This window comes from Peromyscus leucopus, chromosome 7, assembly GCF_004664715.2.
Source record: "Peromyscus leucopus breed LL Stock chromosome 7, UCI_PerLeu_2.1, whole genome shotgun sequence".
In the NCBI taxonomy this organism is placed as follows: Eukaryota; Metazoa; Chordata; class Mammalia; order Rodentia; family Cricetidae; genus Peromyscus; species Peromyscus leucopus.
The window spans coordinates 115,533,372-115,549,367 of NC_051069.1; positions in this window are offsets into that span (position 1 = coordinate 115,533,372).

A 15,996-nucleotide genomic window follows, 5' to 3' on the forward strand; every position below is an offset into this window, starting at 1 on the left:
GGGAAGAATCTGAGGTGGGGGTCTTCACCAGTGAGACACAGAGGAAGTTGGACATACATTATGGAGGGGAGGTAATGAGCCACGTGGAAGAATGTAGATTAATATAAATGGGTTAATTTAAGTTATGTAGAAGAATGTAGATTAATATAAATGGATTAATTTAAGTTATAAGAGCTAGTTAGAAACAAGCCTAAGCTAAGGCCAAACTTTCATAATTAATTATAAATCTCCATGTCATTATTCAGGAGCTGGTTGTCCAAAGAAAGACCAGCTACAGGACCTTTTTACATAGTCCATACTATTCTTGATCCTCCTGCCTTAGCTTGCCAGGTACTGAGATTACACCACACCCAGCCAAATACTACTAGTTATAATTTATTTCCAATTTACCATATTTAAGAAAATGCCATAAATTTCTGTATGAACATCCCATGATGAAACTCATTCTCTGGATGCTAACTTAAAACAGAAAAGAGAGACTGTCTAGAAAGATTTTGTCATGGATAGGTTTTATTATCAATTTCTCACAACTAAGAGTCATCTGGGAAGAGAGAATCTCAACTGAAGAATTGCCTTCATCAGATTTGCCTGTGGCCATGTCTGTGAGAAATTGTCTTGGTTGATGGTTGATGTGGGAGGTCCTGTCTACTGTGGGTGGCATCATCCCTAGGCAGATGAGCCTGAACTGTAAAGGGAAGCTGGCTGAGCTTGAGCTAGAGATAAGCCAGTAAGTAGCATTCCCCTGTTGTCTCTACTTCAGTTCCTACCTTGAGTTCCCATCCTGGCTTCTTTCACTGATGAAGTGAGACCTAGAAGTGTGAGATAACCTCTTTCCCCCCAAGATTGCTTTAAGTCAGAATGTTTTATCACAGCAACAGAAAAGTACAGTAGGACCAGTTGTCTCTTAACAATGTGTATACCAGAAAATATTGCTTTTGCTGTATGATCAAGTTCCACTGTGGAATCAAGACAGTTAATGGGATGACAAGTGGTATGTGGACATTGGTCATTCCTCTTGGTACTCCCAGAAGCCTGAGTAAGGCTTTCCAGTAGGAAAGCAGGCCATACCAGCATGAATGTGTCGACATTTACTTGAGTGTGTTTAAAGAATTGAAACATGATTTACCATGACTTTGCAATGTGGTGGGAGGCCAGCAGCCAGGCAGGTAGGCAGGGGAAGACTCACACCTGTGGAGTCTGAAGATACTTTTCTCTCTCTGAGCCTCCCTTTCCTTGTGGAGTTGTTCAGAGGACCACAGGGTAGATATGAAGTACAATGCACTGGAAACAGAAAGTGCTATAAAAGTCAAAGCATCCATATCATAATTGGATTTTTTGGCTCATGCAACACAGGCTGGTCTCATACTCACTAAGTAGCAGAGGATGACCCTGAACTCTGATTCTCCTTCAACTCTGAAGAACTGAGATTATAGGTATGCACCACTACATCCTAATTAAGTAATGATTGTGTGTGTGATGTGTGTTTGTGGAGGGAGGTTGTCGTGGCAGGGATGTGGAAGCCAGAGGATAACTTCTTGGAGTTGGTTCTCTCTATTTTTGTGGGTTCTGGTGATTGAGCACCTTACTCACTGACTCATCTTGCTGCCCCTAATGTTGGATTTGACTTGTGAAGAATTCAGCCTCTAAGGTTGCATTTTCCAGGAAGTTCACCATCACCCACTTACGGCTGTTGAAATGCAAAACACTTTATTATTTATCTATTTATTTATGGCCTTTTGAACTGCAGCACTGTTAAAAGAGCTGCTGAGCCAATGCCAGGTCTTTTGGTCTTGCTATGTAGCCTTAGCTGGCTTGGGACTCACTACATGACCCGGCCAGGCCTTATACTTGGGCAGTCCTCCTGTCCTATTCTCTTGGGTGCTGGCATCACAGGCATGTGCCAGCATGTCTGACATGGTTAAAAGTAAATAAAAATGGGTTTCCTTAGTCACAATAACCACATTTCAAGGACAGAATGAGAATTCACAGGAAAGCATTCGAGGGTCTTCTGCTGCATTATTGGCCAGAAGTCCCCATTGTTATTTTTTTTATTTGAACCTTTTTTCTTAGCTGATGTGGGACTGGTTGGGAGGTAGAGCACCGATCTTTCCAAAAGGTGGTGACTCAGCTACTAAAGATTTGGAGAGTGCTGTGGTGGGAGTCCAATGAGATGGCTCGGTGTGTAAAGTGCCCGACATTAAGACAGATGGCTGTGTGGCTGGGGTCGTTCACATCAATGGAGACAATGCTCTCTCCTCCGTCCTCAGAGGACTAGGTCAGGGCAATGTTCAGCACCTGTCACAATGAAGACAAAGGTAGCAATTTTACAGTAGAAGCTGAGCTCGGCTGTCTCTATAAATAAAGTCACAATCCTGTATTTTCACTTTTCAATTGTAGAACTTATTGCTTAGAGTCAGCCCATCCCTAGGAAAAAAAAGATTTTCTAACATTATGCTGTATATAGATTGCAATGATTGTCCTTGAAATGGAACCTGTGGCCACTTAAATCAGGCAACTGCATCAGGGAAAGACTTAATAATGATTGAGTAATCATTTTTTTAAGATTTATTTGTTTGTTTGTTTGTTTATTATGCAGTATTGTGCCTGCATGTATGCTTACACACCAGAAGAGGGCACCAGACCTCATTATAGATGGTTGTGAGCCACCCTGTGGTTGCTGGGAATTTAACTCAGGACCTTTGGAAGAGTAGCCAGTGCTCTTAACCTCTGAGCTATCTCTCCAGCATGAGTAATCATTATTATGGTGTTCTTGTTAGAATAGGGAATTATAGGGCCCATGTAATAGAAAAAGTCCAGCCTCAAGTCTAGCTCACAGTGGTCCCACTCTCAGTGATCATTTTGGCATTGAGATTGTGTGTGTGTGTGTGTGTGTGTGTGTGTGTGTGTGTGTGTGTGTGTGTGTGTGTGTGTTTTGAGACAAGGTCTCAAGCAGCCCAGGCTGACATTATTATGTAGCCAAGAATGGCCTGGACTACTGATCCTCCTCCTCAGCCTTCTGGAATGCTAGGTTCACACCACATCACACCAATGCTATTGATATCTTTGACAAGCGTGAGCTCCATGGCTTAGTCTGTCCCTGCCCCAACTGTTGAGGTTAGATTGATGCAAAGACAGAGAGAAATGTCCATTCACACCAGATAGAAAGACACCCACAAACCAAAAAAACAATTCTACCAGAGTCTATTTTGGCTGGTGAATTTATTAGGGTCTCCTACAGAAGCATTAGGCCACTCAGAGGCAGAGAAGCCACTGACTTTTCCTCCTGGGAACCCTTATAGTCAGCTACACTGTCAAGAAACCCACCTTAGCTGGGCATGGTGGTGCACGCCTTTAATCCCATCACTCTGGAGGCAGAGACAGGTGGATCCCTGTAAATTCAAAGTCAGCCTGGTCTACATAGCAAGTTCAAGGACAGCCACAATTATGCAGTGAGACCCTGTCTCAAAAAAAAAAAAAAAAAGCCCACCTTAATCGTTTCCCTTTTGTGTGAGCTTGTGGAAAGGATTCTAGAGAAGCTCGGAAAGCCTGGCCTATGGGTCTCATGACTCTCTCCTTTCCCTCCAGGAGGCTGTCAATAGGCCTAATCTCATGAGAGTTATCACACACTCCGCTTCAAGATGGTGATGATTACGTGTGACTGGGAGGAGATAGTTACTCTATAGTTGCCAGTTGGGAAGTGGGACCTTTAGAGAGATGAAATCCTCTTCCACCGAAGTTCTCACAGGAATGGCTTGGTTCCTTGGAGAGTTGGTTGTTATAGAGTAGCCCTGCCCTCTGTCCTCTGCCCTCTGCCCTCTGCCCTCTGCCATGGGCCTGTTTGCCTTTTCATCGTGAGGCTGAGAAGAGGCCAGCACCATGTTCTTGAACCTCCACAACTGAGAGTTACTTATACCTCTTTTCTTTACAACTTACCCAGTCTCAAGTATTTTCTTATACTATACAAAAATGGGCTAAGAAGCTGGGCATGTGGCCAGGTGCCTGTAACCTCACTCAGTGCCTGGGAAGTGGAGGCAGGAGGATTGGGAATTCAAATCCAGTCTGGACTACAGAATGAGACCTTGTCTCCACAAAACAAACAGAAAACAAAACAAACAACTCCCAAAAAGAAAACCCCAAAACCAAGCAAACAAAAAACCCTCCAAAATATTAACTTTAATACTGTCTCTCCTTCCTTCCTTCCTTCCTTCCTTCCTCCTCCTCCTCTTCCTCTTCTCTTCCTCTCCTTCCTCTTCTTCTCCTCCTCCTCCTCCTTTTCTGGTTTTTCAAGCAAGGTTTCTCTGTGTAGCCCCGGCTGTCCTGGAACTCAATCTGTAGACCAGACTAGCCTTGAACTCACAGAGATCTGCCAGCCTTTGCCTCCCGAATGCTGGGATTAAAGGTGTGGGCTACCACTGCTCCATATTTCTTCTTTAAAGGCATTAAAATGGATACATAACTTAACCACACTTTAATGGTATTAACAGTTTAGGGCTTTGATGTATAAAAATATTACCTCTATCAAGTCTCTTTATGTTACATATTAGTATAATTAAATAATTATATTTATCTAAATAAAATAAAAGCATTTTTCTTCAGACACTGAACACTATATTTGAAAGATGTAACTTTTGATTTAACTGTCAAACATATTTAACAAAAGTCAAAAAGAAAAGAAAAACAAGGGAAGAAGGAAGGAAGGGGCCAGGCTAAGACACTGTATTTTGTATCCCTGATCTTCAGGGGAAAGATCTCTGAGTAGATTTCTTCCACAGCCTAGATGATGAGCAGATCTCAGTGCAAAAAGTCTGAGCAGATACTTTTCTCACAGCAAATACATACCTGAGGTCAAGACTGCTCAAGTTAAAATTGAGTCAGTGGTGAACTGTGGTATTGAATGGTTCTGGGGTGAGCTTCAGATGCCTACACGTGATTGGCTATTCAGTCTTTGGTTGGCAAGGCCATCACCCTGGAGGTAGAGCCCAGGGATACCATGGGAAATGTGAAAGCCAAGATCTGGGACAAAGAAGGTCATTCTATATGACTAGCAGAAGCTCATCTTTGTAGATGGCCATGGATCAATTTTGGTTGCCAACTTGACTGGATCCAGAATGAACAAATAGACTTGGCTCTGAGTGGACCTGTAAGCTTATTTTCTGAAAGGACTAACTGAGTGGGGAGACCCTCTCCCAAAGAGGGCAGCAACTTCAACACAGGCCCAGATATAAGGAGGTTGGAGAGAAGAGCCGTTGCTGAAGTGCAAAGCTGGCTTGAATAAGACTCTGTCACAAAGGGGGTGGGGCAGGAGGCAGTGGAGAACACCAGTCTAGCCTGTCTAAGGCCTTGGGTTCTACACCCAGTATGGAGTGAGGGGGGAGTCGTGTGTGACTACTACATACATATGCCCACAATCGGAGTATGTCAAAAGGTTACAAGAGTAACAGGAAGAATCTCTCAATAGGGCTGGAGAAATGGCTCAGAGGTTAGGAGCACTGACTGCTCTTCCAGAAGTCCTGAGTTCAATTCCCAACAACTCCATAGTGGCTCACAACCATCTATAATGAGATCTGGTGCCCTCTTCTTGCGTGCAGGCATGCATGCTGACAGAACACTGTATACATAATAAATAAAATAATAAATCTTTAAAAAAAGACTTTCAAAAACAAAAAACAGAAACAAACTCAATAGCTGCAAGTAGGACAACTAGACCAACAAATTGAAACAGTGGTATTAAAATAAAACCTAACGGGGAAAAAAAAACAAACCATGAGTTCATACTGATGTAAATGAATAATCAAATGTGAGGAGAAATGGTTGAAATGGAGAGGACAGCTCTCCCATGCTGAAGAACTCTCAACACTTTCCCCTGTCCTTCCTTTTCTATTTCTTACCACTGTCTTCCTAGCATCAACCATTTCACTAAGAAGCAATGGTCCAACCCCCTACCATCCACAGGGTTTTTGTTAGGTAGCTCAGGCTGGCCTAGAATTGGAGATTCTCCTGCCTCAGCCTCCCAAGTGTTGAGACTACAGGCATGAGCAACCACACCTAACTCCTGTTTCTCTCTCTTTTTTAAATTTAAATTTCATTTTATGTGTATGGGTGTTTTTCCTGCATGTATGTCTGTGCACCACTTGCCTGATGCCCTCAGAGGCCAGAAGAGGGCATAGGATTCCCTGGAACTGGAGTTATAGACAGTTGTAAGCTGTTCTGTGGGAGATGGGAATTGAACTCAGGTCCTCTGGAAGTTCACCCAGTGCTCTTAACCACTGGGCCATCTCTCCAGGCCCTCGTGGTTTCTCTTATTGGAGGATAGAGTTATAAACCACGATCTGAGTATCAGGTGTTCCCATCACTACAGACAAGTCCTTCCCTTTGGACCCTCTCAGCTGACAAAATGAGGAAACACGTATATCTTCTCTTCTGTTGTATATACACGGGTCTTAGTTTTTTTTCTGTCAGCACTTTCGACTCATTATAATAAGGTAAGCCCTGATAGATGGACCAACCTAATCCAAACAACCCTTCATTAAGATGCTCTTCCCAGGTGATTCTAGATGATATCAAATTGACAATTAAAATGAACCATTGAAGCATTAAGAAGTAATATGTAAGCCGGGTGGCGGCGGCGGCGGCGGCGGCGGCGGCGGCGGCGGCGGCGGCGGCGCACGCCTTTAATCCCAGCACTCGGGAGGCAGAGCCAGGCGGATCTCTGTGAGTTCGAGGCCAGCCTGGACTACCAAGTGAGTCCCAGGAAAGGCGCAAAGCTACACAGAGAAACCCTGTCTCAAAAAACCCAAAAAAAATAAAAATAAAAAAAAAGAAGAAGTAATATGTATAACTATCACAGCTTCACATGAGTTCCCAGTGCCACTTCTAACTATAACCTGTTACTCAGGCAAATTATTCTACTTTCCTCCTTTGCTTATTTATAAAATCTAACAGGTAGAAAACAGGATACTCTCCTTTGCCATCTTTTACTTAATTGCTTGATTCCGATGTATATACCCATCAATATCAGATTTATTAACCCTTTGGGGCAAGGTGGTACACACCTGTGATCCCAGCATGTGAAATATAAAGGCAGGAGGCCCAGGAGTTCAAAGTCATCCTAAGCTACATAGCAAGTTCAGAGGTGAGCCTGAGCTACACAGAACCTGCCTCAAAAAAACAAAACAAAACAAAACAGGGACTGGAGACATGGCTCAGCAGTTATGAGAACTTGTGGCACTTTCAGTGGACCAGAGTTCAGTTCCCAGCACCCATATTGGGCCGCTTACAACAGGAATTTACAACTCCAGCTCAGGGGGATCTGGTACCCTCTACCGCCCGTGCTACCACCACCCGTTTACCATGTCCAAGCGAGGGGCTATGGATCAAAAAACAGAGACAAGAGACAACAGGTCATTCGCCTCAGCAGAATGCCGAATGCTGTTTGTTGAAGGAGAGAGGTGACCTTAAATATAGGCTTACAGCACAATGGGAGAACCCCAGAGGGCAGAAGTTCACTACCAATGTTCTACATTCTTGTATCTAACCTGTTAACACCCAATATGCAGGGGACACACAAACAAGAAACCTCCAGTGAGCATTCAGGAGGAAGGAAGCCAGCAGGAAATCAGCATAGGGAAGATATCTGGTCAAGGTCAGCAAGCAAGGCAACAGCTACTCAAAACGGGGGGGGGGGGGGGGAGGCCACGGGGGCAGGGCCCTACAGGTTCCCCCTTTTTAGTAAAAAATGAGCCTCTGACTTAGGTTGCATGGGATGTCAGCAGGTTACTTTACCCGTCATGGAGACATCTGCCCAGGCCACACAGGTGCTCTGTCTTAGGTTGGTGAGCGCCCCCCCAGGCATTACCCATCTCTGAATACTCATTATCATACAGGCTCAATTGTGTGTGAGCTGCAGAGTTAACTGCTGCCAAAGATCTCAAAGTGGCGATGGGCTTGCAATCTGTGTGTTCAACACAGAAAAGACCGACAGAAGTCCTAACCCACCCATAGCCAGCAATTGAGCCATTCCCTTCCTTAACAAGCCTTACTGTAAATTGGAGTCCTCATAAGATGGTATCCCAAAAGCAAGTGGAACTTGAGTTTATAAATTTTATAACTTTTAAAGCCAATTGAAATGTATATAACTGTTTAATTAAATTTGTTATGTCCAATAGAATGAAAGATTAATTAACTATGGTAGCTACTTTTGTTGTCAGGGTCTCCACTATGCTAGCTGTAGTAACCAATTATGAAATGGCAATCCCAGAAACAGTAGCGACAGTGGCCACTACCACTGTAGTAGCAAGAACAGCTGCAGTGAAGTCAAATTTTCTTTTAGAGTGTGTGAGCATCATCTGTGTCTAACTGCCTTGGTCCACTGGCATGGACACAACTCCAGGAACACGAACCACCAACGCCCATCTTTCTTGATCCCAGCAGGACTTAAGCTGGCAGCTCTGCAAAAGAACAACTAAGAACCATAAAGAAAAAACAGACAGCACACAAGGAGCAGAACTAATGGTCCCATAATGGCTACAGTCAGGCTCATAAATTTTAAGGTATCTTCAAAGGAGGCTAGATGAATTTCAGGAGGTAAATAAATGTTGCACAGAGCCACTCCTGAAAAGGTAGGTACTACATCAGCTTGAAGAGGATTGTGAAAAATGAAAAGGCTTAGTTGGCATGCTATTGTTAACAAATGGAGGTCAGTGACCTTCAGGGTTATCCTTCATCTCTAAGGTGCCTGGGTGACACATTCTCAGACATATTTGAAAAAACAGTTACCATACATTACCTTCTGAGGAATCCAACCGCATGACTGCAGTTTTTAGGCTTACGTTAATGTTTGCCAAGGCTGGCCGTACTGGGCTCTCAATCCCCATTGGCATCAGAAGGGGAGAGTTTTTCATGAAGGCCCAATAGGTCTCTGTCATGTTGAGATTCGGCACCAGCCACAGGGCACACACAGTGCTCAGGAACCCAAAGAGGAATATCATTGTCCTGCAGAACGACACAAACAGAACCCTGGGCCCACACCAACACTGGAACAGGTCCCTTCCAAGTGCCAGTAGAAAGATCCTTCCATCGCTCCAGAGGGTGATTTGCAACAGGAGCCCTCCAGTGTTTATCTGTCACGGATATTCCGGCAGAATCCACAGATAAAAAATTTAAAATATATAAAACAAGGGAAAGAATAGAATGTGGAAAGGAGAGATGAGCCCCTAGCTCCCCCCTTTTTACTTTAGCAATATATGTTTTTAAGGTACGATGGCAGTGTTCTACTATAGCCTGTCCTTGAGGATTATAAGGAATATCAGTCTTATTAACTATAGAAAAATCTTGGCAGAATTTTGAAAATCCTGTACTGCTGTAGGCGGGACCATTATCAGTCTTTATGCATTTTGGCACTCCCATATAAGCAAAAACATGGAGACAATGATTCTTCACATCCTTAACCTTTTCACCTGAATGGGCAGAGGCAAAAATTAGAGAGGAATATGTATCAATAGACATATTGTAATTTTCCAAAGAAAGGCACGTGTGTGATGTCCATCTGCCACACATGATTAGGTAAAATTCCTCAGGGATAAACTCCCAAATGAGGAACAGGTAAAAATTCAACACAAATGGGACGTGTTTTAACTATCTGGATGACTATCACTATAAATGTTTACAAGCTCATCAGAAAATATCTGAAAAGCAAGCAACAGTGCTTGTACCGCCACCATCTGGGCGGAAGTGCCCTGGACTTTTCTTTTCTTTACTATGTTAACAGAAACTACCATAGCAAAACCACGTGAAGTGCCATTAGTAAATACCACACGGGCCTGAGGAATAGGAGTCATCTGTACTTTCTTGGGAAATATAATAGGATGTAATTTAAAAAATTGGCACACATCATTGGAGGGGTAGTGAGTATCAAACTGACCCTGTATAGAGCATGTCAATATGGCCCAATCATTATCATTAGCTTGCAACCATGTTGAGACTGGGTGTATGGGGTACATGATACAACCCAGGACCACTACCTACAGTAGGCTGGGCCCTCCCACATCAATCATCAATCAAGAAAATGCTGGACAGATTTTCCCACAAGCCAATTTGGTGGGGGCATTTTCTCAATTGAGGTTCCCTCTTCCCAAATGATTCTAGCCTGTATCAAGTTGGCAAGTGGCAGGACATCAAGATTATATCAAATTGACAATTAAAATTAAGCATCATAACATTTAAAAATAGTATGTATAATTGTCTATATAAGCTGTACATGAGTTCACAATGATACCTCTAACCATAATCTGTTTCTTAGGCAGACAAATGGGAGACACTCATATAGACACATACACATAATAAATAGTAAAATAAATTTAAAATATTTACAGGGCAAGATGTGGTGATATATCTATTGAAGGGACACGAGCCCACTCTGGCAGGCCTTGCCCTCCCCTCCCCCCATTTCCTCTGCCTTGCTAAAAACCATTGGATTACATTCCTAAAGCTAGCCACCAAGGTCTATTCCTTTATTTGGCCACCTCCTCTCCCTGAGGCTGACTACCAAGGTCCAGCTATCAAAGTATTGAAGTCCAGCAATTAAAAGCCCCCTTTGGCTCACCTAATTAACATGCTTAATTAAAATTAAATACCTCATCCTAACACAGTGTTTTCCATTTTACATTATTTGTAAGCCACCATTTGCCTATGGGCCATGGCTGTCTCCCCTCTATCCAGAGGCAGTCCTGTCAATCTGGGACAAATATCCCGCTCCCTCTCCCTTGTCCCCTTCCCCCTCTCCCTTGTTCTTTGTCTCCTCTACCGGCACATCCCAGCTCATTCTAGCCCAGAGCCCCCCCCCCTTACAAATCACACCTGCCAGGTCATTTGCTGATGTTTCTATGCCAGAGTCAGAAAGCAGCCGCTTAAACTTTTCTTCCCTGTTTAATAAAGGATCACCCTGTAAAAACGGGTGTTTGGATGGGGTTTGTGCCTGGGAGGGAGCCCCCGCTGTGTGAGAGCCCCCTTATTTATAACCTTAGCAACTTGGCAAGTACCAGGCTAGCCATTATCACATGGCAATCGAAATAAAGCAACAAGCTAGGAGTAGTGGATCACACAGCTGTAATCCCAGCCCTGGGCACTGTTCTGGTTGCACTGGAAATAAAGGAAGCCGCAGCAGAGAGAAAAGGGGGCAGGGTTAAGTCCACTCAGAGGTCAGCCGCTTATCTGAGACTAAGACATCAGAGTCAGGTGGGACCTGGAGGTGTCATCATCTCTCACATCCCCTGCCTGTTCCCTTTCCTTGGCCAGAGATGTGGTCAAAGCAAGTCAGGTAGATTCCATGTCTGCTTTGGCAGTGCCTGCCTTCAGAGTTCCTGGGGGGAGACACAAACCAGCATCAAGGCCAGGAACAGAAAGTTCTCCTTGGATTTGTCAGCAGGAACCCAGGGCCCCTCCTCCAAGAGCCCTGGCCAGGAGATCCATTTGAAGAGAGGAGGTGCAAGGCTGTGATGAAGCCCAACACACACACACACACACACACACACACACACACACACACACACACACGGTAATTCAGAGCTGGAGCCGCTACATTCTTGCCCGCAGTTCCTCACCACCGCTTAGAATGCTCTAAGTCTTGTGCCACACGCACCAAGGTTTCCTCTCTCTCAGTTCCGCTCCAGATCGTAGGATCTGGAACACTAACTGTTCGATGTTCACACTCTTTCCTGAACTGTGGTGGTTGCTGGGAAGAGCTGACACCAAATGAGCTAGAACAGTGTGCCAGACTCTGCGCTAAGCATTTCACAACGTTTCCTCCATCTCCAGCAGAACCTGGAAATGGTGAGATTTCAAAAGCAGAGAGTAGTGGGGTGGTTGCCAGGGGACTGGGGGCAGGATAGGGTGGGGGACAGGGGTGTTGCCAAGGGGTTCAAACCTGTAGCTGTGGGAAAGTTCTGAGAATCTAGGGGTACATCATGGTGACTAGAGTTAATGTTCTATTGTGTACTTGAAATTTGTTAAGTAAACAGAAATGTGTTCTCAACCTATACACACACACAGATGCGCGTGCGTGCGCGCACACGGACACACTGGTGACTAAGGAGGTGATGGATATTGTGTGAACTTATCTGGGGAGATGAGAACAAATGTCCACTCCTCTAAAGCTCCAGTGACAGACTTTGGTGAACCCATGAGTTTATTGGACTTACTTACAGAGCATGAGTGACCCAGAAAAGTCTCTCTCACCAGGGATGGTGACTTCCCAATATCTGCCTAGATGGCGTCTAGACTTGAGTTAACCTCACATCCTCAAGGGCACCTCTGAGACCAGAGGCGGCCTGACACTGGGGCAGCCCCTGGGAGGGAAGTGCAGGAAGAGGCTGCCATCTCCAGTGAGGGGCGACTGGACCCCCCACCCCTTCCTTCTGAGAGAGAGTGTCAGTGGACCCCATCTCAGGAGAGCTGCTGCTGATACGGATGGTGGTGGACAGTGGTCCAAAACATGTTAAATGTTTTTATAACCAGAAGCTTTTCACAGTGTTCGTGACTATCAAACTGTCCTGTTGGACACCTTAAGTGTGCCCAGATTTTGTCAAATAGATCCAAATAAAGCTGTAAACCACAAAGGCATCTACACTCCCAATTTATAAAGAAACAGGCTCGGGGAAGCTGTAGCCGTGTGTGTGTGTGTGTGTGTGTGTGTGTGTGTGTGTGTGTGTGTGTGTTTGCACAGCTGGAGTCTAAATTCTTCAGGCAGTCTAACTTTGCTTTTAGATGTCATCAATTGCTCCTGTTGTCATTTTATCCAGGACATTTCTAGGCTAGCTATGACGACACTATAACCCCGGCACTCACAGGGTGATGGCAGGAGGATGACCAGTTTGAGGTTAGCCTGACTCACATAGTGAGATCCTGTCTCTAAAACCAAACCAAACCATAGCCAAAAAAAAAAAAAAAGAAAGAAAGAAAGAAAAAAGGATATATTTTTCCTTTTCCTTCTTCCTTCCCTTCTCTCTCTCTCTCTCTCTCTCTCTCTCTCTCTCTCTCTCTCTCTCTCTCTCTCTCTCTGTAAGGTCTCACAACTTCACAACTATAGCCCACACTGACCTAGAACTCACTATATGGCTCAGACTGACCTAGAACTCACTATATGGCTCAGACTGACCTAGAACTCACTATATGGCTCAGACTGACCAAGAACTCACTATATAGCCCAGACTGACCTAGAACTCACTATATGGCTCAGACTGACCTAGAACTCACTATATGGCTCAGACTGACCAAGAACTCACTATATAGCCCAGACTGACCTAGAACTCACTGTCTAGCACAGGATGGCTTCAAACTCTCAGCAATGCTTCTACCTCGGCCTCTGGAGCACTTGGATTATGAGCATGTGTCACCACGCCCAGTTTATGAGGTGCTGGGGCTTGATCCCAGGGCCTTGTGCGGGCTAGGCAGGCCCCCTACCTACTAAGCTACAGCCCCCACATTTAAGTTAGTGCTACAGAGCACTGAGGCGGGCACTGGCATTTTCACACACGCACGCCATTATCTTTTGTTCTTATTCATCCCTTCTCCCATTATTCTCTTGCCTCCCGCTCCTTGCTGGTCCCCGACTCCCAATAGTTCCCTCCTGATTTCCATCACTCTTTCTCCCCTTCAGATCTTTTCTGTTGTTAGATCCCGAGAAATTCCTTTCCCCAAAGTCTGGCACTGAGACATTCCTTCAGGGACTTAAGTTCCCAAGTGCTAAGAGGAGTTATTCTCCTGATCTCTGGCAAATGGGCACCATGGCTCCTCCATTGACCTCTGCCCGTGGTGCCTATCAGCAGGTCAAGGTCGATGCTAACCTGTAGGCTCCCTCATTCCCTACTCATGAGTACCCGTTACAGAGTCACCCTGGCTGCCATGCCCCGCCCTCTACCCTAAACCTCTCAGCCCTGAGCTTCATCTCTCTTTTCTCCTACGTGACCCAGCCATTTTGGCCACACGTTCTCTTGATGCTCTTAGCCTCTTCATCCTCTGCTCCTCTCCTCCTCTCCCTGCCCCCTCTTTCTCTCGCCTCATGGTCTGGTTCAGTCTGGACTCTTCCAGATGCCTCTGGCTGTGCTCGCCCTCATAACTACAATAAATACCTTCTCCTCAACCAAACCTCATGTCCTCATTTTTCAGTCACTCATGTAAACAAAGATCATAACACGTGAGTTTTTATTACACAATGGATGTTCTCTGTGGACCCATACGGGTCCATATTTGTTCTATACATTCTTCTCATGCCTTCTGACCTCTTTGGGGTCATTTCTAACAGCGGGCTGTGTTCTACCCTGTTCACCCAGGAGCACCAGGACCTGCTGACCTTTTGCAGTAGGGGAGGCTCCTACAAAGGAACTGTGGATTCTTCACAGGCAAAGGTCCTCTCGGACCTGAGGGACGGTGGGGTTGAGTACAAGGCCAACCAAGCAGATTTTGATAGGTACTCAAGGCAACAGGGCTGTGTGGGAAGGTCGGCTTCAAGTCCGGACAGCACGGCCATTCCAGAGAGTCCGTTTTCTTAGAAACTACAGAGTTAAGGTAGGTGTAGAATGTGAAGTCCAGAAATTTCTTCCCTGCGGCTCCTGATCTTGGTCAGAGTGTTTAGCGGCCCAAGCTAGAGTGGGGAGTTTTGTTCTTACTAAAGTGTTTTTGAAGAACAAAAGTTTGAGAGCTTGTGATGTTAGAAGAAAAAGAAATCCCCATTAAAAAAAATAGTAGACCCTCAAAGATTACTGGTCGTCTGGACACTTTACACCTGAATGCACGACCTTGGTAGAAACACAGTTTCCTGGTGGCTCTGTAGCCTCTTATCCTAGCAAATGAATGTGTGTGCGGACTTCTCTTTATTCCAGCTAATCGCTGCTCCCTCCCTCCCTCCTTCCTTCCTTCCTTCCTTCCTTCCTTCCTTCCTTCCTCCCTTCCTTCCTCCCTTCCTCCCTCCCTTCCTTCCTTCCTTCCTCCCTCCCTCCCTCCTTCCTTCCTCCCTTCCTCCCTTCCTTCCTTCCTTCCTCCCTTCCTCCCTTCTTCCTTCCTCCCTTCCTCTCCCTCTTAGTTCTCCTAAAGTTCTGGGATATAGATGTGCACCAAGAACCATGTTCAGCTCCCCACCCTCTCCCCTCCCATCTTTTCTTCCTCCTTTTAAAAAAATAGGATCTCCATGGTTGCCCAGGCTGGCTGGGAATTCCTGGGCTCAAGCTGTCCTACTTCAGCCTCCTGAGTGGCTGGGGCTAGGGGTGTGCCCCCCACACGTGAGTCCAAGTTTTCACTTTCTTGCTGTAGCCCTTCAAATAGCAATCCTACATTACGATGTGGTCCTTGGTCTCTTTCACTTTCTCTGACAACATGGCCTAGGCCAGCCCAGCCCTGTGGCAACAAAACACACATTACATTAAGGAGTACTGCTAATTAATACAGGTCCATGTTTATCCCTGTTGATGTCTTGACTGGTGATAAATAGTCTGGCCCAAAAATATGTTCTCTAGAAAATGTGACCTCTGGCAATTTGCCTTAAAAATAATTGTAACAAACATCTCATCTGGTGATGATTAGGGGCATTTTATGACCCTAACATCCTCACAAGCAGAACTGGAAAAATGCTGTTAGTTTAATCTGGTTCAATACTCTCAACTTACATATATGGGGAACAACTTGAAACTCAGAGAGGTTAAACACTCTAACCAAGATCACACAGCACTGCTAGGTTCATACTTTGAGTTTCTAGTGGGTTTGGGCAGATAAGGGATCCTTTGTTCTCTCTAACGTAGATGTTATTAAGCAATTTTCCTAGTTCGGGGCAAGTAGCCCTGCAGCCCTGTTCCCATCCGTTTTGTGACTTGCTGGATCCATCCTCATTCTTCAACTTGTTTTGTTGCCCTTAGGAAGCCCCAGCTGTGTCCGGCTGATTGAGGAGACTTGCTTGTCTGGGCCGGGTCCAGCAGTTACCCCACCTCCTTGGCAGGCTGGTGGCAGAAAACA